This window comes from Gossypium hirsutum, chromosome D08 (genome assembly GCF_007990345.1).
Source record: "Gossypium hirsutum isolate 1008001.06 chromosome D08, Gossypium_hirsutum_v2.1, whole genome shotgun sequence".
Classification (NCBI taxonomy): Eukaryota; Viridiplantae; Streptophyta; class Magnoliopsida; order Malvales; family Malvaceae; genus Gossypium; species Gossypium hirsutum.
This window is the reverse complement of record NC_053444.1, coordinates 36,824,988-36,850,153: the sequence shown is the minus strand read 5'-3', so window position 1 is coordinate 36,850,153 and position 25,166 is coordinate 36,824,988. Positions and strand designations below refer to the sequence as shown.

The 25,166-nt window shown below is 31.1% G+C and overlaps 1 long non-coding RNA gene across 1 annotated transcript; it reads right to left on the bottom strand.

Annotated features, from left to right (window-relative positions):
* Positions 1-5,550: 5,550 nt before the first annotated feature.
* LOC107917906 (uncharacterized) lies at positions 5,551-9,433 on the bottom strand. Its single transcript, XR_005916693.1, has 3 exons — positions 9,316-9,433; positions 8,055-8,180; positions 5,551-7,133 (listed from the first exon to the last, which is right to left on the bottom strand). It is a non-coding gene; the product is annotated as an uncharacterized lncRNA (long non-coding RNA).
* Positions 9,434-25,166: the final 15,733 nt, after the last annotated feature.

The window sequence follows — 25,166 nt, the reverse complement described above, 5'->3', positions numbered from 1 at the left end:
TCTCTTGCACTCTCTAAATTTTTTACAAGATAGGTGTTCAATCTTTATATAACTCTTTTTTTTCAAGCTTTATTGAGAAATCTCTAAAAAATTTAGGATTATAGCTTTTCTCATGATAGATTAGAATTTTTATGCAAAATTTAGTTTTTTTTATATATTAAATGATTATTTTTCAAGTTTTATCAATTAATCTTTAGAAAATTAGGATTCGAGCTTTTCTCATAATAGATTAGGACTTTTATTATTTATTAAATGATTTCAAGACATTGATTTTATAGAAAATTCCTAACATCGTGATTGGGTAATGTAAAAATAGAATGTCGGTAATGACAATATATCACAAAGAAAAGAGAAAGGAAAAATAATGGACACACAGATTTTTACGTGGAAACTCTTTCGGGAAAACAACCACGGGCATAGGAAAAGAAAATTTACTATGTCGAATTCGAATGATTATAAGAGGAGTAGACTATGCCTATTTATAGACTTGTAAAACCATATTCTAATAGGAGTGCAGTAAGATTGAAACACCTTATTCTAATCAATATCAAATAGATGGAGCTTAATAAGGTTTAAAAAACCTTATTCTAAAATAAAATAAAAGAAGTGTAGTTCTATACGGATTTTATTTTTATTTTATTTTACCATTATATTTTATTTAAATAAGGATTCAGGTCATTTAATTCTATCAGGTAATAATTTTTAAAGGTTGATTAATATAAATACTTGAAGAAATTAGGTCTAATTGTATTTATAATCTTTAATTTCTTGAATGTTGATAAAAAAAATTTAGAATTTTTTAGAAATTATTGTTGCAAGTGTGATTATTGTGAATCTTGTGTTTGAAAACATGATATATTGCATTAGCATGGCACCAAAAAGCACGTAACTGTTTTTTATTTTTTGAAAGAAAATTACTAGTTGTATGTTGACTTTGTAAACATTTTTATGCGTTTAAGAATTAGATTTATTTGTTCTAAATGTTTAATAAGAATGAACAAATATTTTAAAAGAAAGTCTACTAGTGAAATAGAGGAACAACAAGAAAAAAAATTATTATACATTAGTTTATATGACTTGTATGAACGTTTTAATTTTTAAAAGATTAACCCCACAATTTACCCTTACCTACATTTGATAGATTTAGTATCTCGATTTAATAAGATACCAACTTAGTTGGTTAATGACTAAAATATCCTTTATTTACAAAGTAAATTGTATTATTTTGAGGTTGTTTTTGTCATTTTATATATTTTGTTGAGTGTTTTGTTGTGTATCCTCTTGGTGAGGGGAATCGGGTATTTATAAGTTACGGTTACTTTTACCAAAATGACGTCTTAGGTAGGCTCCATGCATGCCAACATATACTATTCTAGACTTAACACGTGTTTATCGGACTACCCACTTGACTTCGCACTCTCTACCTATGAACACCCAGGAACATGCGAGCCTAGCTCGCGAGCTCATCACACGAGCTCTCCCAGTGATCCCCTACTGTCTCTACCTTGTGGGGCCTAGGTTTGTCCACATCTACTCGTGTTGTGGGTCTGTAGTTTGAGGTTACATTCAAGTTTCGGATCGGTAACGAGAAATACCATAACAATATAGTCCCTCCCTTTGGTTCTAAGAAGGGTTATAAAGTGGCACTTCTTAGAACCAATGTTTTGAATTTGAATGGCTTACTGAATACACATTGGTTATTGATATACATGTTTATTTCTCCACGTGTACAAGGGAATTATAGTTGTTTGCATCTAACCCTAACTTATTCCTTGGTCATTGAATCGTTAAAGCATAAAAACAAAAACAAAAAACCTTTTCTTGATGATAACATTATGGTATTCATCTTGTTTCAAAAAAAAAAACATTATGGTATTCATCAGAATTGAGAGAAAGGTTTTCTAGGTGTTTAGTTTCTTAGATGGTTGTTGCTTGAAAGATTTTCTAGTTGGGTTCGATCCGGGAAATTATGGGGATCAATGGATTTGGTTTTTGTAGAAGTATAGAATCTATCAACGATTAAGTCTTATAAATTTTATAATTTTTTTAAAAAAAATTGTATTTATTTTATACCATTTATATCTTTTTTATATTTTATTGATTTTAATATTTTTTATCATTTTCTACCACGTTTGTGAGACGTGGTGAAAATAATTGAAAAAAGAAGAAAAAATTGAAGGCGATAACTTTAACGGTCAACTGTTAAAGTTAACAGTCAATGGTTGCTTTGATGAATTTTGTTACTTCAAGTACGTAATTGAGTGTAAGAAAACAGGAGCTTAATTGTTTTTATTTATTTATTTTTAAGTTTGAAGGTTTTTTACCCCTTTAAGTGTTTATAGTTTTCAATATTTGTACTTTACCATTTAATCAAAACTTTATTTATGGTTTAAATTATTTTTTTATAAAAATATTTGTTATATAATTCTTGTTTTCACCGATATTGTGGATGTGTCATAATCTAATATTAATTATTCATTTTTATATAACGTTGGACAAGTTTTCCTATCCATATTATATTTTTACTTTAGTAGGAATTTGATGTCCTATCATGGCATCTAGCTTTTAATATCGAAAATTAAGAATATTTTTATTAAATTTATTTTTTATAATATTATAATATTAAAATTTTTAAATAAAATAAACATTAAAATAATTTAAAATATATGTTATAATTAAATAATATATATAAAAGAAAAAGTTTGAAAAAAAATTGAATTACAAAAATAGCTTTTATTTTCCATTATATTATTAAATTATATTTTAAAATAATTATAATATTTAATTTAAAATTATTAGCTAAAAAATTGTGATAATTGGTCATTTAAAAATAATTAGAATTTAAATTACAATTATTAATTAAAAAAAGTTGTGCTAATTTTAAAATAGAGTTATTACTTGAATAAAACTCTAAGCATAAAATACAAGGAAAAAACTGTGATAATTATAATAATTTAAAATTATTAGCTAAAAATTTTTGAGGTAAACATATAAAATAGAGTTATTACTTGAATAGAATTCTAACCATTTTAATTATCACTTTAGTTATATTAGAGTTAGTTATTTTAATTAGATATTATTTTGAATAACGTTAATTTGCATTAATTATATCAAACAAAACTATATTGTATGTTTAATATGTTAAACCAAAATGTGTTATATGTGAAATATGAAAATTGTTATGTACTTGAAAGCATGTGATTCATTATGTGGATGTTATAAGATGTGATTTGTATATACATAATATATGTTAATACACTTATTGCCCTAGTAAGTTAGTGGAATAGTTAGGATACAACTGACTTGCCAATAAGGATAGCAACACGCACTTTGGCATGAAGATATGTTGTTTGATCAAGATATGTTTTGATGTCTCATGGCATAGCATGTATGTGCAACTTGATTGTGTTTGGAAGGAATACACTATTAGTGCAATATAATATATGGTTGTGTTTGGATGGATGCACTTCTAGTGAAATAATTATATGTGGTGTGTTTGGTTAGAATTCCAAGTATTTGAGTCCTATTTTACTAAAGTTTACTATGGGCTATGTGTTTAAAATTGATGCCAAGATGAGACACACGTTTTGTATTAAAATGGACAAAGATAAAATGATTGGATCTAAGTGAAATAAAGGAGCTATTATTCATTAATATTTAATAATTTAGTGTTAAGAAATTGAAATTAGAAATTAATATTTAATAATTTAGTGTTAAGAAATTGAAATTAGAAATTAGAATTGAATTACCATATGCATAATATAAAAATAAAATTTACCTAATGAATTGTAAGCCTCATGCAATATGAGGAACCATTGGGTCAAATTAATGGAAATATGTATACTATGGAAATAGAACTATAGATGTTAATGACAAAAGGGAAAACTCACAAAATGATAAGAATGGATTAATAGGTTGAAATCATCTTAGAGGTGAATGAAAGTGATTAGAATAAGCTATACACGAGTCTTAATGAAGAATGGATAAGTGGATGGATCTAAATCTTTGTTAAAAAGTGGTATAATTGAGCTTAAAATTCATAATTATGAAATATTTAACATTAATTTGTGATAAGTTAAAGGTAGGAAATATCATTATACTTACTAAGCTTTTTGAGCTTAACGCATTAATTGTTTAAAACGCATAGGTTGAAGACTTTGTGACAAGTTTAAGATTGTTTCTTGGGAGGATCACATCACCGTTTAAGGTTTGGAAAATATAAAGTACTTGATTTTTTATTAGCTTATGATAGTCTTTCGGCATGTACACAAATGCTTAGGCTAGTATAAGTTTTTGCAAACACTTTTATGTTACCTTGAGAAAATTTGGGAGCATGTTTAGATTAAAGTAAGCAATGAAATAGAAATGATGACATGAGCAATGTGTAATAAATTTGTTATATGTGGCTTTTATGAGCTTTGATGTGTTGTTGAATTTTGGGGCTTTTACATGAATTATGTTTTACAAACTCCTTTTGGTAGTTAATGTTGAAGTATGCCTAAAGACCAAACATATGATAATTATAATAACATATTTTTACCTACTTTATTAATAAAGACATTGCCATTATTGTTTTCAATCTTTATTTTTGTGTTAAATAAGTTGTATAACAATGAAGTCCTAAGAATGATATGATCATTCTTAAATGTCCTTAGTCAAGTATTATTGTGGGCTTGGATAACAATAATGTGATTGATTGATGACAAATGTTGTTATGGATATATGATATAAATTGACCGCCTATAAACATTTTATCGTTTATAGCTAAACAATACACCAAAAATATAAGAAATTAAGAATGGCAGTGTCCGCAAGTGCACGGGTCAAATTATAATACAGTTTGTACAACACAATACTTGGAAATATTCCAAGGGTCATACCCAAGAGAGGATGGAATAAGTAATGAAAATGCTTTTACAATAACAAGTCTAAGTAGTATTGATTATTTTCGATATTACGATGGACCATAAAATAGATTAAGGGAATAAAAATAAATAAATAAAGAAAAATAGACAAACGAAATAAATCAATAAACCAATCAGGAAGATTAACTCGCTTCAGGGTTTGTAACTAATTTTGGATTAGGGTTTTACGGTGGATTAGCTACTGATTAACAAATTATTACCTCTCGACCTCTAATCAACTAATCGATTGGTTGATACTTGCTTATCTTCCGACCTCACTTTCTCAACTAGGATAAATTACGATTTAGTTGGTTTGACTTATCTCTTGGTCTCGTCTTGCCTATGATAACTTCCTAGGGTTGCCAATCCTAGTGGTTTAAGCACAAGTAATTCATACCAACTAATCCCTCTTAGAAAACCCTAAATCCTCCATTAATCACATCCTCATCCACTCGTTAATCTCCTCTAAGGGGTTTAGCCACTCATGTTATTCATAATCTCTACTCTGGTTAAATAAATCATGAGAAGAACATGATCGATTCGGAAGAGACAAGAGATTTGAATATCGTGGATTGAATATCGAATGAGGAACAAAGTAGTAAATATCTTGATTGGAATAAAGAATTAAATAGAATGCAAAAGAAAATAAACTGAAGTACTTTAATTAAATTGATAGACTCTTGAATCAAAACTGATTTCAACAGGAAAACAAAAGAGTTATGAAAAACCGAAAAGAAAATAATCTACTCCTACTCCTAAACTGCTAAGGTTTTTGAAGGTGTCTAGGACGACTTAGTTACATCAAACCCCTAATGTCATATTTATATAGGTGTTGATAGCCAAATAGGTCTTCGGCACATCCTAGGTCTTTGTATAAGTTTGACTGCGTAGATGAAAATAACCCCAATAAACTTGGGCAGCACGTTGACTTGTGTCGCGTCACACCCCTTGCGTGGCATGACACAATATCCAAACTCTACCTTGGTTGTTCGTTTTGTACCTTGACATCATAGGAAGCTTGTGCATCACTTGACCCTTGCTTTCACATCAATTGGGCATTTATATCTTCATACTACACACTCAATTAAACCAATTAGCACAACCTAAGGCCCGTGTCGGCCTATTGGGTCACAACACCTACAAAATGTGTTAAAAAGACTTATTTTATTAACTTTTAATCTTACGACCTAAATGCCGAGAAAGAAATATAAAATCTTAAATTGCATAGAAAACAAACTCTTCAACTGTGAAATTGACCCTAATTAACTACTACATTTGATAGCAGGTTACAAATCAACACATTAGTATATGTTAAAGAACAATATACTAGACTGACCAATCATGAGAATGCTTCTTAGATTATTATGTAATAGTCATGACATTTTTATAATGATAATTTTAAGTATGATACTTAGACTTGAGATCACCATTGTTCCAACATCTTGAGTTGTATGCTTTTACACAGTCAAATGTCTTCCGTAAATGATTGCACTATAAAGATTGATGTTGGGTGTGCCACAATCTGTGTAGTGGGATGTAAATGACCAAGATAGGAAATAAAGTTTTAAACCTTATGATTCTCTTTTGTAGCTTCCAATCTTTGTCAACCCAATGAGCAGTAATGCAAATATATTCATCATTAGTATGCTCCGAGTTCCAATTATCGGAAGTTAGACAAATTAAATCAAGTGCTTTAGCCAACTCTTCTTTAACACGATCTCTCTCTTTTGCATAATACATTAGGACATCCCTAGCAACTGTATGTCTACTTATATTCTTAAAATTAGGACTAGAAATTCTCATCATGTATCTAAAGCCCGGTTCTTCAACTGTCCTAAATGAATGCTTGCCACACACAAGAAAAGTAGAAATAGCTTTACGACACTCATCTGCATCAAACTTGTAGTTTTTTATAGATGGAACACCTTCGGGTGATGGCTGAGTGGCTATGGTGTATTGAGTGATGTCCTTATTAACTTTTTTCAAACAGCTATTTAGATGAAGTCTTAAACGAGAGGTTCCACTAGAAGATTTAGCAGAGAAGATAGTCTTACAGTGATTACATTGTGCCTTCAATTTATTTTTTTCTCGCATTCAAGCTTTGTCATTTCATCCCACACCTTTGAAGTGGTAGACTTTTGACGTTTGAGAGAACTTTCATACTCATTAAACCCATCGTCCACAGGTATAGGAGTGTTTGAACTAGCCATAGTCATAAAAACTCAAGTCCTGCAATCCAAAAATAATCTTATTTATAACTCGGTTATAGAATATATAATTATATATATACATGTATTAAAATTAAATAATCTTAAATTTAATCAATGCCATGCACCTTCAAAATGACACTACATTTGTGGGTAAATTACGATTTACGACATCTAATCATAAAAATATTGGATTTTAAATTTCATTTTGGGCAATTAAAGACATAATTTTCTAGTATTTTATTAAAAACGGTAAGTAATTATTTTAGATTTAAATATTTTGGGCAATTAAAGACATAGTTTTCTAGTATTTTATTAAAAACGGTAAGTAATTATTTTAGATTTAAATATTTTTAATGTTTGACAAGTAACACTGTAATACATTAAGACATCAACATTTAATGTGTTACAAATTAAATGTATATTTATAATAGTATATTAAAAGTTAAAACATTATATTAAAACAGTATATATATAACAGTATATTAAAACAATATATTAAAAAGGTATATTTATAATAGTATATTAAAACAGTATATTACATTAAAAATTATTGTTTTAATAAAAAAAATTAACAATATTAGTTATTTAGTTAATATAAAAATATAAGCACCAATTTATGTTAAAAAATAAAGTATAGAAACTAAAATTTAATCATTTTGGTAAAAGGATATAAAGATTAAAGTTTAGTTGTAACTTGTAAGCATAATAGAGGGATAAAATGATATTTGACCATTTTCATATAAAAATAAATACATATTACATAATAGTATAATACCGAACTCATATATTGCACGAGATAATAAACTAGTTATTTAACTATGCTAGCCTTGTGATACAAGATCAAACTTGTCACATGTCTTTAAGTAATACTAAAAAAACACACATCATTTACGAAAAGATCTGAGTTTGATTGTTTCGAAGGAAAGGGTGTGATAGCAACCTCTAAGTGATAGCAATTTACGAAAAGATCTGAGTTTGATTGTTTCGAAGGAAAGGGTGTGATAGCAACCTCTAAGTGATAGCAACCTGACTGGGCCTGCTGTTTTTCTGCTTCAATAGCTTGTTTCTGCAATTAAAAAAAAAGAAAAAACAAAAAAGATGAGATTAAAATTATGAATAACATGTACAAAATACAATGGGAAATTATGAATAGCATCTACGCCCCTAGAAGATATAATGTAGCTCTCATTTCTCCTACTGTCGGATTGGTGTTCCATAGGATAGGAGACAAGACAAAATTAGACCCATGTGAATGCCAGTTAAACGACCTTTGCTGCAATAAAAGACTCGATTTTTCAAAGAGCTGGTACTGGGATTGTCATGACTGCTACAGAGGGTTGGTTGTTTGTTTTTTTGGACCACTAGTGAACATGTTCTTAGACGTATCAAAATCATTTCCTTATCAAAGTCCTATTTCTCTTATGTTCATTAAAACTTGTTTGGTTTATTTTCATACAAGAAGAAAGAACATATGGATATAAATGTAGATAAGCTCCTTATGTTTGGTATAAGTCTTGTACGTAATAAGAGAATTTAAAACAGTGTCTCTTTCTTTTTTGGAAGTGTTGGTTTGAGCCACATATTTTGTAATTTTTTGACAGCTCAAAGGAACTGAGACATGTGTTGAGATCTCAATAAAAAGAACATGTACGAAATCACAGATTTGAACTCCACGTCTACTACTATGATCATCAGTTTGTTGATCCAAAGGAAAAATAACAAGTGAAAACAAGGCATCAATATTCAATGGTAGTAAGTTAATAATGGCATAAATAAGAAAAGAAAAGAAAAGCAGAAAAGCCTATTAAATCAACTGAAGTTAAGTGAAGGCAGCTCAGAAGTCAGAAGAAGTGAAGGCCACACCCAGAAAAGATTTTATCAAGAAATGGAAGGTCAAAGGCCTGCTTATTATGTAAGTAGCTACGTCCATTTTGTCTTTTGAGGCTACTGAATGGAATAATAATCTAAGTCCAAAGCTGAGTTTCATACTTCCGGTGAGCCCAATTTTTACAGAAAAGCTTTAGCAAATGACTTAAAGTTGAAAGACAACATGGCAACAGTATATTAAAAATCGAAGCATGTCACCGTCACTAAACTCAGCAATAAAGAGGAGCCTTCTCTTAAGTACATGATTAAAATGTAAAGCTCGAAAATTTCAATTGAAATGAAAACTAAAGTGAAGAAGAATCGAAGCATGTTACCTTGAACTTGTTGATTTGAAGGGTTTGGGTCGGAAGTTGCAGAAGAATCGAAGTGAAGAGAACAACAACGCCACCTAGTGTCGTGGAGTGGAGGTGGAGTGGAGGGGAAATGGGAAATGTAAAATGTAAATGTAATAATAAATTAAAAATATATATATTATTTATATCCGGGCCGGGCCGGGCCCGGGCCAAAAAAATTTTGCCCGAGGCCCGGCCCGTTTTCTAACGGGCTTCTTTTTATGCCCGAGCCCGTATTTCGGGCCTATATTTTTACCCAAGCCCTCCCAAATTTCGGGCGGGCCGTCGGGCCGAGCCGGACCGCCCGACCCATGAGCACCTCTAGTAGGGATTAATTTCCCTTTTGGGCCCTCCCTGTTATTCGCACATTCAATGTGGTCCATATCCTTTTATTTATTTCAGATTTGCCCCTAAATTTCTATTTTAATTTCAATTTTGTCATGTTTGTTATTTTTGCTATTAATTAATTTATTATTATTACTCTTATTATTATTGATATTATTATATTTGGTTATATTTTCATTTACCTATTTATATATATATTACTATATACTATTATTTATATGAAGTTTTTGATTCCATATGTATTACTTATTTAAATTAATATATATTATTTTATGTATTTTGATTTTCTTTTTATATAATATTTATTTTAAAATTTATTTAGATACTATTATTTTACGTAGTATTTATTTTTAACTCTATTTTTGATTTATTTCAAACTTTCATATATGTATATATTATTTATTTTAAATTTATTTTGATGTATAATTTATTGATTATAATTTCCCTTCTTTCATGTTATTTGTTTTTTTAGCTATTTTAAAAACTTGTTACATGTTATTTGTGTTAATTTGTTTGGTATTTCTTTTAAAATTGACTTTTAATTCATTTAGCTTTTGATTGTTAACGTTAGTATTTGCGTAATATATGATGTGAGATTATTGTTATCATGTACACTGTCACTACACCAGAACAGGTTTTTAGCGGCGTTTTTTTAGGCCTTTAGCGGCGCTTGAGGAAGCGCCGCAAAAAATGCCGCTAAAGATAACGTCGCTAACTTTTGCGGCGCTTACAGAAAAAAACGCCGCTAAAGATCATGTTCTTTAGCGGCGCTTAGAAAAAAACGCCGCTAAAGATCATGTTCTTTAGCGGAGCTTGCGAAAAAAACGCCGCTAAAGATCATGTTCTTTAGCGGCACTTGTGCAAAAACGCCACTAAATAACATGATCTTTAGCGGCGCTTGGGAAAAAAACGCCGCTAAAAGTAATGTTCTATAGCGGCGCTTGGTAGAAAACGCCGCTAAAAGTACTGTTCTTTAGCAGCGCTTCATCTACAAACGCCGCTAAAAGTAGTGTGCTTTAGCGGTGCTTATTTCAAAAACGCCACTATATGATATAACTTTTAGCGGCGCTTTTTTAAAAAACGCCACTAATTTTGAGATTTTTTTAAAATAAAATTTTCTGTTTTTTTCAGCCCTCCTGCAACAACAAATTAAAAGCAACTAGATCTAAACTAACCAAAAACAATAAATTTATATAATATTTCAAATTAAATGACTAAAATAATATTAATATCAATAAATAAAAGTGAATTCATACTTTTCTTTACAAAAACGTTAAAAGTTAAAATGATAAAAATATTTATGCAACATACATTATGACGGCGGAAGTTGCGACTGCTGAAACATCTTCATCATAATCTGAAGTTGCTGTTGAAGTTCGTCGTACTTTTTGCTCTGCTCTGCTTCTCTCGATGCCGCATCTGCTTGAAGTCGCAGTTGTAGTTCTTCATATTTCTTTTGAACATCTACTTCTCTCGCTGCTTCTCTCGCTGCAGCCTCTACTTCTCTCACTGCAACCTCTGCTTCCCTCGCTACCGCCTCTGTTTTAAGTTGTTGCTGAAGTTCTTCATATTTCCTTTTAACCTCAAATGTGGTCACTTGCATCTGAGGCATCTGGTCTTTTAACCTTTGAACTTCAGCTTGAGATTGACTCCCCGAAGCCATGTATTGGTGCGAGCTGGTTCCAAAATATTGGGTTGGGCTGATAAAAGATCCTTGAAATCGAACGTGACCATACCTTTCTGGACCCAAAACTTCAGTAATAATCCGGTTGTCAATGTCTTCAAGATGAATAGAACTATCACTAGAAGCAATCGCTTCGTACTCCATCTTTTTATCCTTTAGTTTTTCCTAATAAATAAATCACATAGTTAGGAACGCAATATATATTAAAAAAGAAAAATGCAATATAACAATAGTCGCATTAAAAGCAATAAATTAAACCATTAGAAAAGAAACACTATAAATAACTAAAACAAGTCAAATCGTATTAAGTAAACGTACCATAATTTCACCAGCTTCAAGAGTCATAGCAGATCCATCTTTCTTCTTATGTGTAATTTCAAAAAGTTGAAGGCGTCCAACTTTTTGACCGGACGCCCGTTCCTACAATATAGTAGTAAAAATATTATTTAATAGAAAGTTATACATATTTGAGAATATTAAAAAATTAAAAATACCTCCGCCTCAGCTACACATGCAAAACTTCTCAACCCGGCTGTGTGAGTGAATTTTTGTTGCTGCCAGCTGCTTTTTCCAACTCGTTCACGATCCTACGTTATAAAATTTTTAGAACGTAAATAGTAAATAGTATAAACCAAAATAATTACAATATTTTGGAAGTACGTCGTACCTCGCCTTTCTTCGAATGCCAAAATCTAACCGCATCTTCCTATTGGTACCTCAACATACCCGGCGGAACATTTTGCAATTTCTCATCGAGGGTTGTTTTTGTCTTATAATAATTTTTCTTCAAAGTACTTTTATTGTCTCTCCATCTTTTTCCCAATGCCTTCTTTACATAAGCATCCGAGACCTCTAAAGCAAACCTCGCCTACAAAAAACACAAGTTAATAAAGTAAATATAAATGAAACTATTTCCCAAGCATTACAGATGACATTAACATTTTGTTACCTTAATATTATCGAGGGCTTGGTTTTTGTTGCTATCGGGCATTTCACGCCATGACTCGTAGTTGATAGGCAACATATTCGCATTTCGTGCTAAAATGCCCATGTATCCTGCTAAAAGTCGAGCTTCTGATCCAACAGGCTGACCAAAACTGTTTATGCATACCTTGACATGCTCGACTGGATCTAACTCGTATAACTCTCTAAGTAGCGTACGTCCTCGACCTCTGCACGTCCCACCATTTTCAGCTACAAATGGTATATTATAATATAAGAATTTGAAAAATAAATCAACTATAAGTTAACACGCATGTAAATTAAATGTAAAATTACTTTGAACTTCTGTAGGATCCTCAATTGTAATCGGAACATTCGAAGATCCAATTGTTGTCTGTTGTTCAGTACTATTTGTTTCTGTCGAGTTTGGATCATTTTGAACAATGCTTCCCCTTAGAATTTTTCTTCTAGGCATTTTATCTGTAATACACATAAAATAGTTGAAAACTTAATAACTAATTACAACAATAACAACACATATAAAACAGTTGATATGATATAATAAGACCAAGATTTAAATGATGATATTACATATAATTAAACAATCGTAAAATCTTACTACATCATTATTCATAAATATTTTCATCCGTATCCTGACGAACCCATTGAAATTGTGCACTAGTACTAGGGATATTATCGTTTAAGTTTTGTTCTGGAAATGACAAAGTTTCTGATCTGTCGTTGATGTTATCTCTACTTCCACTGCCCATGTCAAACAAGTATCTAGGGATGTTACAGAGTACAACGTACCAACCCTCATCAGTTGGATCTTTTGAGTAAAAAACTTGTTTGACTTGAGATGAGAATACATACGACTCATCTATCAGTTGTTGTCCTGTGTGAATCAATCGGTCAAAGTTCACCATTGTAAAACCAAATTGATCTTGCTTGATTCCACGAGCTGTATTAACATCGGCCCAATCACCTGGAAATAAGACAACTTTCCATTTGCCGTAGTAATCCAACTCAATCAGTAAGATGTCCGAAATATTCCACATTTCCCTCGACAGGATTATTGTCCCTAGCACTAACATAACTTGTAATTGCAGAATTAACAACTATTCCACAATTCTGCGTTCTCCTCAACCTCTCGCGATATTTTGTATGAAATCTGAATCCATTGATGAGGAACGCACTATATCTTTTAACCACTCGATTTGGACCTTGGGAGAGCCATTTAACTTCGTCGTCTACGTTCTTCCCACTCCAAACCTATTGAATGGAAAGTAAACTGAGTAATTAAAAATGTTATGAAAAAACATTATTATTTGTAAGCGGAAGCTCCAACTGCATACCGTTTGGCTTAACCAATCATAAAAAGATTCTGTAAACAACTTATTGATATCCTGATGTTGTGTTCTTCGGAAGCGCGAACGAGATCTCAATATTTGTTTGTACTTACTGTGTTAAAAAAATGTTCACTTTGTTAGAAGATAAACAATTATTAGTTTGATAAATATTTATCAAATTTTTAGAACTTACTTCCGTAAAGGTTCCAATGATTCGTGGTGAAACAGAACATATCGATGTGCTTGTACCCACGATAAATGATCTAATTCTGCAATTTCAACATTGCCGATTGGTTCTCCAAAACCTTGGAACAAATAAGTATCGACTAAGTTATGGTCCGTGAGTCCGGCATTCCTATTTGGTCTGTTCAACCTTGTTTCAACATCTTCCAAATATCTTGAGCAGAAGGTCATACATTCCTCTACCAAGTAGCCTTCAGCAATCGGTCCTTCTGGATATCACTTGTTACGGCAGTAAGACTTTAATTTGGATAGGAACCTAAACACAATATACAACATTATCAAAAGTTGTAACTAAAGGCATAGAGGTGAATGAAGGAAAATTTTAAAAATTTTAATTAACACATTTCTATTGGATACATCCATCGATAGAAAACGGGTCCGCCAAGAATTGCTTCGTGCGGGAGATGGATTATCAAGTGAACCATAATGGTGAAGAAGGAAGGTGGAAAGATTTTCTCCATGTTTCATAAAGTCAAAACGGCTCGATCCTGTACTTTCTGAAGTTCTTGAACATCCAAAACTTTGCCACAAATGGATTTCATTATATTGGATAGTTCAATTATACAAGACGTCACCTTCTTGGACATACAATATTGTAGAGCAACGGGCAGTAAATCTTGCATTAAGATGTGATAGTCATGTGATTTCAGCGAATATAATCTTCGATCTTTAACACTAACACATCGAGATATATTTGATGCATACGCATCTGGAACCTTTATATCCTTCAGCACCATGCAAAATAGTTCTTTCTCCGTCTTGGACATTGAGAAAATAGAAGGCGGCAACCGATATTTCCCATTTGGAAGTGGATTGGGATGAAGGTCAGGCCGAATTCCCATTTGGACTAAATCAAGTCAACTCTGAAGATTGTCTTTTGATTTTTTGTCGACATTCAAAATTGTACCCACAATGTTCTCGCAGACATTTTTCTCAATGTGCATAACATCAAGATTGTGTCATAAAAGGTGATGCTCTCAATAAGGCAATTGAAAAAAAATACTTCTTTTTTTCCATAATTTCGCCTCATTAGGATCGTCCTCTTCGTCGGAGTCATCATCAGGTTTATCATTTGATCTTCTGTTTCTTTGCATGTTTGCCGGTTGGTTCATCTTCCCATAAATGAAATTCATATCTTCCAACATGAACAAGATTTCAGAGCCACTGGTCTGCGAATGAGCTTCTCTGAACTCTTCAGTGCCGTCAAATACAGAACTCTAAAATCTAAATCTATGACTTTCTAGTAACCACCGACGATGGCCCATGTAAGAGAACTTCTTCCCATTGTACAACCATTGCGAACATGTTTGTGCAGCACAACAAGGACACGCGTAACGACCCTTGGTACTCCAACCGGATAAATTGGCATAAGCGGGAAAGTCATTAATGGTCCACATCAAAGCTGCACGTAAATTAAAGTTCTCTTTTCTCAGCACATCGTATGTCTCGACACCAGCCCATAATTGTTTTAACTCTTCAATAAGTGGATGTAAATAAATGTCGATATCATTCCCAGGCCCTTTCTCCCCAGGGATAATCATAGATAAAATAAGGGAAGATTACTTCATGCAAATCCACGGAGGCAGATTGTAAGGAACAAGCACTACTGGCTAAGTACTGTACGCAGTACTCATGATCTTGAAATGATTAAATCCATCAGATGCTAGCCCAAGCCTCACACTCTTAGGATCGCTTGCAAATTTTGGAAATTTATTGTCAAATGATTTCCAAGCTAAAGAATCTGTCGGATGCCTCATCTTCCCATCATCGGTTCGTCCGTCATGGTGCCACGTCAAAGACTCCGCTATCTTCGACGACATGAAAAGCCTTTGAAGCCTTGGTATCAGCGGAAAATATCGTAAAATCTTGACCGGCTTCTGTCTTGGTTGTGCAACATTTTCATCGTCGTTCCCACCTTCTGTGTTTTTACTTATCCAACGGGAGTGGCCGCATACATGACAACACTGTTGATTTCTCCAATTTCCCCAATACAACATGCAGTCATTTGGGCAACTATGGATTTTGTTGTACCCAAGGCCTAAATCTTTTATCATTTTCTTCATATATTTGCATGACTGAGGGATTTTTGCAAAAGGAAACATTTCTCTCAAGAACTCCAACAGCATTGTCAAAGAGTTCCCGGTCCACCCTCCCAAACATTTTAATTGAAAAAGACTAACACAGAAAGACATTTTTAAAAATTTTGATCCCTCATACAGTTCTTCGTTCATGTCATTAAGTAGCGCATAGAACTTCGCCGCTTCTTCATTCGGCTCTTCATGAGGTACACTACTTCCCGGTTCGGTAAAAGTATTTCTCCCAATATTACAATCATCATAAGCCACAAAGTACGCTGGGAACGACTGGACACCATGATTATGCATATTAAATGCATCCCACAACATACCTTCCATGTCATCCCCTCTATCAGACTGATAGTAAGCATTACCAGAGTAAGATACATCCATCGTTAAAGAGGAAGTACTAGGCGGGCATTCTCCATGAAATAACCATTGTTTATAACCCCGAACAAACCCATCAACAATTAGATGCTCATATACAACCTCACGATAATGCCAGTTTATGTTGACACACTTCTTACACGGGCAAAGAATCATGTTCTCTTGGCTTGTATATTGAAATGCAAAATTTAGAAAATACTGTACTCCATTTCGATAACCATTGCTAACCCTTGACAAATTCATCCAAGACCGGTCCATTTCTTAATTCTTGAATTCTGATGTTCACAATAATTTGCACGGGTAAGTTAAAACGCCAGTCATAACCATAAATGAATTTCAGAAATTTGTGATATGATATATTTTTATGTATTATGTAAGTTATGTAACTTACGTAAGTTATCAAATTAATGTATGTTATGTAAGTTGTAAGTTATGTAAGTTATGTATTATGTAGGTTATGTAAGTTGTGTAAGATATTTAAGTTATGTAAGTTCTATAATATGTAAGTTATGTATGCTATGTATAATGTAAGTTGTTATGTTATTATGTAAGTTATGCAAGTTTAAATATAAGCTTGTAGATAACTTATGTAAGTTAATATGTAAGTAATGTATTATGTAAGTTTATATAAAAATTTTATATAAGTTATGTATTATGTAAGGTAACATATAAGTTTGTGTAAGTTATGAATGTAAGTTATGTATTATGTAAGTTATTTAAATTATTTAAGTTGTGTATTATATAAGTCATGTAGGCTATGTGTTATGTATGTAAATTATGATATGATTGATAAATTTTTCAAAATATCAATAAAATTTTAATAAATATATTAAAACTGTATATAAATATATATATCAAAGATGTTTTAAAATATAACTTTGAATACATTTCATTTAAAATATAATTTTGTAGCTTTAATCTCCGGATAATTCAAAGATCGATACGATATGATGTATATTTTGTAGCTTTTATTAATTCAAACAACAAATTATGTCAGTGAAAAAAAACATTGACTTCGAATTACAAGATATAATTAATTTGTTTATATTTATGAAAACAATTTTTGTTATTAAAGAAATAATACTTTGAATTGCCATTACAAAATAAATATATTTCGAAAAAGTATATTTTTATTTTAATAGAAAATATAAATAAATATACAAATTTATTTGTATGTAAAAGATTATTAATCATTAACATAAAACCATTATGTAAGTTAAGATCGATAATTAATCATTAATTTGAAGTAAAATTTATAATTGCAACACATAATATCGGAAATCGATGATTTATAAACGCTAAACCGATTAAACGATTCGCCCATAATTTATTCAATTACTCAAATATATAAAGTTGTTTAAGAGTTGTATTCTGAATTTTAATAGTTTAAAACAATTGCCTTTGCCGAATATCTTAAGCAGAAAATTTAAACATCAAATAATGTAATAAGCTGCAAAGTCAAATGCAAATTTAGCTAAAATGGTAATTAAAACTCCCATCTAAAAATGAAAAATAATAATTAAACTATACAACTAAAATATAACAAAAAAAATTTAACAATTTGACTTTTTTTTATAAGAAACCTAAATAGAGAAACATAGGAATAAATACCTTAAATTTCCTCAATTCCGAAGCAAATCTTGGAAAAAAAAAGACAGAAATACATTAGTACAGAAAAAACAGAAGTAATTAAAGCCAAAAAACTAAAAAAACAGGAGTTTATACTCACAAAGTTAGCTAAACTAAAAAAACTAAAAAAACCTAAATGCATAAATGATTTAAAGCCATATCACATACATTGTTTCTTTTAAATAAGCCTAAGTGCATCAATGTGCAAACCAGCACATATAAAAACTATTACATTATTTATCAGCTTATAACCTGCCATTGTAAAACTGATCAGCTTGCTATTGTATAAAGGTACATGACAGTGAATTAGATGATATTAGAGGTTTAAAATTGAACATATATATGAATATATGTTGAAACCTAACCTAACCAAATCATGCTGGAGAAATCACATTTTCTTCTAAATTATTATTTATTCGTCGAATGCCATGACAGAATCAATCCACCACCAATGTCCCTAACAATACCTCTCAAAACCCAACTCTTCCGACTCCAATAATAGCCCTTAGCTAACATCTACCTCACCCTCTACTAACTATACTAGAACCACCACAACTAACACTAACATCTCCTATTGAACCAAATCCGTCAGCCAATCCATTAAATCGAATGATAACCTGTTCCCAAAATAACATTCACAAGACATTTTTTTTATCTCATGGCTCTTCTTCATCCAAACAACACTCCCCAAGCCTTTGCCCAAGCCAACAGACACTGTAAGTGACAAAATGCAATGAAAGTTGAGTTTGATGCATTGCAACAGAACTAGACTTGGGGATTAGTTTCTAATGACCCTATGAAGAATATTGTGCGGAAAAAATGATTGTTTAGAAAAAGAAAAAAAAGTAGATGAACTCATCAATTGATCTAAGGCTCATCTTGTTGCAAAAGGGTTCACTCAGTGACCTAGAGAGGATTTTCATGCAATATTCAATTCAGTAGTTAATTCAACACAACTGGGTATTACGTAAACTCAGCGCCAACAATGCCTTCTTGCAAGACAGCTAAAAAAAAGAGGTATATATGTCTTAACCTCACATTTATCATATTTGCAAGTTATGCAAAGCTATTTATGGACCGAAACATACGCCACTGGCTTAACTCACAACTATCTACAATCGTGGTTTTGTGAAATCAGATCTGACCTATCTCTATTCATATTCATTCAACCTCAAGCAATAGTGTACCTACTTGTCTATGTTGACGACATCATCATCACAGGCTATAAGCCATCTTTCATAAACAATGTTATGTCCTCACTTGCTACAAGGTTTTCAATTGAAGACCTTAGTTTATTGACTTACTTTTTTGTGTGTTGAGGTTCTCAGACAACCTAATAGTTTCGTTTCTAAAAGAAAAAGAAGGGATGGTGAAGACATGAGTAAAATTGTGGAAAATTCAAACACAGTTACAAGACGAGAGACAACAAGTATGACTAGGAAATTTACACTTGTATTTTTATGATAATGTTGAGGAATTGAGAAAGTTGAAACAGTCTGTTTCATTGTTAAAAACCTAAATTTTTTTTTCCCATCATCTAATGATTCCCCACAAATTATGTTGTTTAATCAAAACCCTAAAACCCCAAATAACTTAGACTGACCTAAAACCCAAAAAATTTATTCGAAAAAGAACAGAAACGGCTTACCTATTCAATCGACAAATCTCGCAACTGTGCCCACCTTGTTTCAAGATCGACTCCGACCACCTTTCTTTCCTTTGTATTTTTCGTGAAAAGTTTTCTCCCCTTTCGACACTTAGAAAATTTCTCTCCTAATTTCTCTGCAATTTACCTCTTGCTGTAATTGGAGGACGACACAGATGTAAGTTAATTTGTCCTCTGAAGAAACGGCGCCGTTTAAGTAAAGTTATGTAAGTTTTGCGGCGCTTCCCTAACACGGAACGACGTCGTATATTGCAATATTGGTGGCATTTTTGACTAAAACGCCGGTAAAGGATACCTTTTGCGGCGTTTTTATATAGAAACGCCGCTAAAACTCTCACATTTTTAAAAGCATTACTTTTAAATAATTAATTACCAATTTTTTTAACAAATAAATAATTACTATTATATAACTATTATTAGTTATATTGTATCATTTAACAAGTCTCAAATTATAAATTAACCTAGTAATCTTCATATTAACCATTCAATTTATGTAGCTACATGCATAAAGTGATCATCTACCTATTATACTCAAAACTTATCTTAATATTAAATTTATTCTGGATCTATATTTTACAAATATATAAGAACATATATATTTACCTCCAAAATTAATCAATCTAATATTAACCTCTTAAGAAACCCTAAACCCCGGCCAAACCCTTAAAACCTCTCTAACCCTTAAATCCCCCTAAACCCTAATTAACCCTATCCCTAACCCCTAAATTCATGTCTGTAACCCCTAAAGCATAACCCAGCCCCTAACTCCTAAACCATAAATACCAAACCTTAAATTCATATATACCGGCCCGTACTCCTTAAAATACCATGCATCGACCAAAATATTCCCTAAATATTCTTTAATAATAAAAAAAATATAGTGAAAATCTATTAAACAACAACTTATATATATAGTTAAAAATGTTGTATAAAGTTGAAATAAGGTAGCAATATTATCTTTATGACAAATTTTCGTATGAAGCTTCGAATGTCCTCTTAACAAATGGATGAAATTTGTTATAATAAACTTGGTACAACAAATTTTGTCTCTTTATATAAAAAACAATTTTTTTTATAAAATTTGGTATAGAAAATGCATTTTTTTCGATAGTAAGTTCATAAAGGATGAGGACACGGGTTAAATAGCCTTTAAAGAAACGGCGCTGTTTAAATTAATTTTAAGTCACATTTGCGGCGTTTTTACGTAAAAACGCCGCTATTGCATGTCCTTTTACGGCACTAGGGGAAAAAACACCACTAAATTTTCAATTACACAAAGAAACGGTGACGTTTTCACAAAATTGTAGACATCTTTGCGGCGTTTTCCCGAAAAACGCCACTAATAGAGTACATCATTCAACTGAAACGACGACGTTCTGACAGAGTTTCAAGAATATTAGCGGCGCTTCCCTATAAAACGCCACAATAGAAACTGATTCCCTAACACGTAATGACGTCGTATATTGCAATATTTGTGGCGTTTTTGACTAAAACGCCGCTAAAGGCTATTATAGATATTAATTATAATATAAACTATACTAAACTTCAATATATTAAATTTATTGATCTGGATTTATTTTACAAATATATAATAACATATATATATTTAACGTAAAAATTAATCAATCTAATATTAACCTCTTATTAAGAAACCCTATCATGACCGTCTAAACCCCCCGACCAAACCCAAAAAATTCCCTAAATTAATATTCTTTAATAATCACAAAATATAGTGAAAATCTATTAAACAACAAGTTATATATATATAGTTAAAAATGTTGTACAAAGTTGAAAAATGCTAGCAAATTATCTTTATGACAATAATTTTCGTATGGATCGATCTAAATATAAGTTTTTATCATTTTTGAACTTAAGTATCGATATTTTTGCATCTGCTATTGCTATAGCCATATATATCAAAAAATCAAATGGTTAGGGTTAAATGTTTTTAAATATTCAAGATAATTAATTGCATCATTTAACAAGTCTCAAATTATAAATTAACCAATCAATCGACATGCATAAATCCATCATGATGATCTACCTATTATATTAATATTCAATATATTAAATTTATTCTGGATCTATATTTTACAAATAAATAAGAACATATATATTTACCATAAAAAATAATCAAAAACTAATATTAATCTAAATTAAACCCTAACATGACCGTTGAAATCCTAAACCCTAAACCCCTAAACCTCGAACCCCTAAATTAACCTTAAATCCCAAACCTTAAATCTATACCCCGTACTCCTTAAAATACCGTCCATAAAAAAATTCCCTAAATCTTTAATATATATAATCATAAAATATAGTCAAAATCGATTAAACAATAATTAATTGTTAAAATATATTTTGTATAAATTGGTGTTTTATAATTCCTTTGATTTATTTAGTCAAACAGTACTACCAAAATTTATTACTCTTATAAAAGTTAATTCTATTTTTAATTTATTCTTTACAATACAAAAATTTAAGTTTTATTATATTTTATTTTATTCATAATTTAATATATTTTCTCTCGTAAAGTAGTTTAAATCAACTGTGATTGAAAATTAGTAATAAATAGTTAGCTGATATATATACGACTTCTCTTTAATAAAAACTTTTTGTATTAATCAATATTATTTGTTAATTATAATTTAAATGTAAATTGTACCACTATATAATAAATAGAACAAAATATTAATTATTTCAACTTATAAGATTTTTGTTACTATTAGCGGCGCTTCGGCAAAAACGCCGCTAAAGGTAAATGCATTAGCAGCGCTTAGATATAAACGCCGCTAAAGGCCAGAGAATTAGTGGCGCTCAGATAAATACGCCACTAAAGATCCGAGCATTAGCGGCGCTTAGACAAAAACGCCGCTAACGGCCATAGGATTAGCGGCGCTCACATAAAAACGCCGCTAAAGATCCGAGCATTAGTGGCGCTCAAATAAAAACACCGCTAAAGGTTTAAAAATTGCAAAAAACGACGTCGTTGGTCTTAGGTTTTGTAGCGCTTTATATAAAACGCCGCTAATTCCTATTTTTAGCGGCGCTTCTTAGAAATCGCCGCTGATGGTCTACCTTTAGCGGCGCTTTGGCTAAATCGCCGCTAATGCTCGATTTTTTGTGGCGTTTTTGTTCCAAACGCCGTTAAAAGTGCCGCTAAAAGCCTATTCTGGTGTAGTGTGTATTGCTTATTTGCACTGATTGATTATTTGTATTCATTAGTGTACATTTTAGCTTACAAATTTTCATTTCGTGTTACATTATCTTTCCATCTTTTTTTTTTGAAAAGATCACGTTTAATTAAAGTATTGAAATCTTTTTATTCAAGGGTTTTCAAAATAATGCAATACTCGGTATCTAAGATTTTCGAGAAAATTGTGCCCAAACTTACTGGGCTTCAATTTTCCTCGTTGAATTTAAGTAACCTAGTATCCCTTTTTCAATCCAAACAAAAAAATTTCAAATCAAAGCTTCTCTCGAGAATTCGAAACGTTGTGTCCTAACTCATTGGATATGACATTTTGATATCTCGAGACGAGGTTTTTTTTTAAATAAAGGCAAACTTGTATACCGTCTTTGGAACTTCGAGAAATTGTACCCCAACTTACGGGGTTTTGATTTCCTCATTGAACCAAGATGGTCAAACATTTTCTTTTCAAATACACAAAGTTTCAATAAAGGTTTTTAAAGGTTAGCTTATGCTCGAGAATTCAAGTGTTGTATCCTAACTTACTGGATACGACATTTTGTTGCCTCGGGATAAGAAGGCCTTTTACATATGTTCCAATTCATACAAATATTGTTTTAAAATATGTCATTAATAAAAGGGGGATCGTTTTTAATCTTTTCAAATTTTCGACATTCGACTTTAAGACATTAACTAATTAATTCGGTACCAATTTTGGGCGTTACGAGGGTGCTAACCCTTCCTCGTACGTAACTGACTCCCGAACCCATTGTTTTAATTCGTAGACCAAATTTGTTTTTAGATGATCTGATCACACCTTGATAAAGGATCGGCGGCCACTCCATTTTCGTTTTTCAAAGTCGACTCCCATTTTTTTAAAAACAAATAAAAAATGGTTTCGACAGACACATGCCAAACTTGACATATTTCCCACATCTGCCACGACCTGAAAACGCTATTAACAATAGGGGTGAGCAAAACTCGATTAGACTAAAAAAATCGAACAAAAATTTGAATTTCGAGTTAAACGAATCGAGTTATTCAAGTCAAGTCAAATTTTTTTTTCGAATTTTGAGTTCAAATCGAGTTGAACTTTCGAATTCGAATAAACCGAATATCAAACTATAATATTTTACATTTTTACCTAAAACCCTCAAACCTTTTCACTTTTCCCATCAAAACTTTGACTCATTCTCACTTTCCCATCAAAACTTTGACTCCTTCTCACTTTTTCCCCAAAACTTTGACTCATTCTCACTTTCCCATCAAAACTTTGACTCCTTCTCACTTTTTCCCCAAAACTTTTACTCCCCTCCCATCCCATCCCAACCCCCATCTATCCCAAATCCATTTCCACCAATTTTTTTAATATTTTCTCTCCAAAATTTTACTCTCCCATTTACTTTCCCTCAAAATTGTACTCCAAAAAACTCTCAAAACTTTTTATTTTCTCCCAAAATTTTTACTCCCTCCCACTTTCCCCCTAAAACTTTTACTCCCCTCCCACCCCCATCTATCCCAAACCCATCCCCCATTTTTTTAATATTTTCTCTCTAAAAATTTTCCCCCCTGTTCACTTTTTCTCAAAATTTTACTCCTCAAAACTATTTATTTCCCCCTAAACTTTTACTTCTCACCCTTTATCCCAAATAAAAAATCAAAATCATCTAAAAAAATCCCTAAACCTAAATAATAATTTTATTTATATATACCATTTATATTATTAAATTAAATTTCACATTTTGTACTATTTAAATTATTGAATTGTTTAATCATATTGAATATTTATATTAAAATTAAATAATTAATAATGCCATAAAATATTTGTGTTAAAATTTTATGTTGGTATCAATTTCACATTTTATCTTTAAAATAAATTTATTAAAAAATCACATTTTTACATTTAATATATTTTTTTAATTTCAAAATATATAATTAGAAGATAATTGAAAAAACGAAGTAAGCAAAGAAACTAACTCGTATATAAATAATTAATAAATAAATTATGAGGTGATGAAAGTTAATAACAAATTTAATTACGGTGCACAAATTTAATTACGGTGGGTGACAGTGGTTATAAGGACCCAAAATTATTTTTTAAAATTTAACTCGAACAAATATATTCGATTCGAATTCCATCTCACTCGACTCGATTCGAGAAAATTTCAAATCAAGTTAGGATGATAAAATATGATTCGTCAACTCGATTAACTTAAAATATTTTCATTCGATTTAATTTGGTTCGATCGAATGCTCACCCCTAATTAACAAAATTATTTTCTAAGTGATTTTGTTATTAGTTGATATAGTTTTATATCCAAAT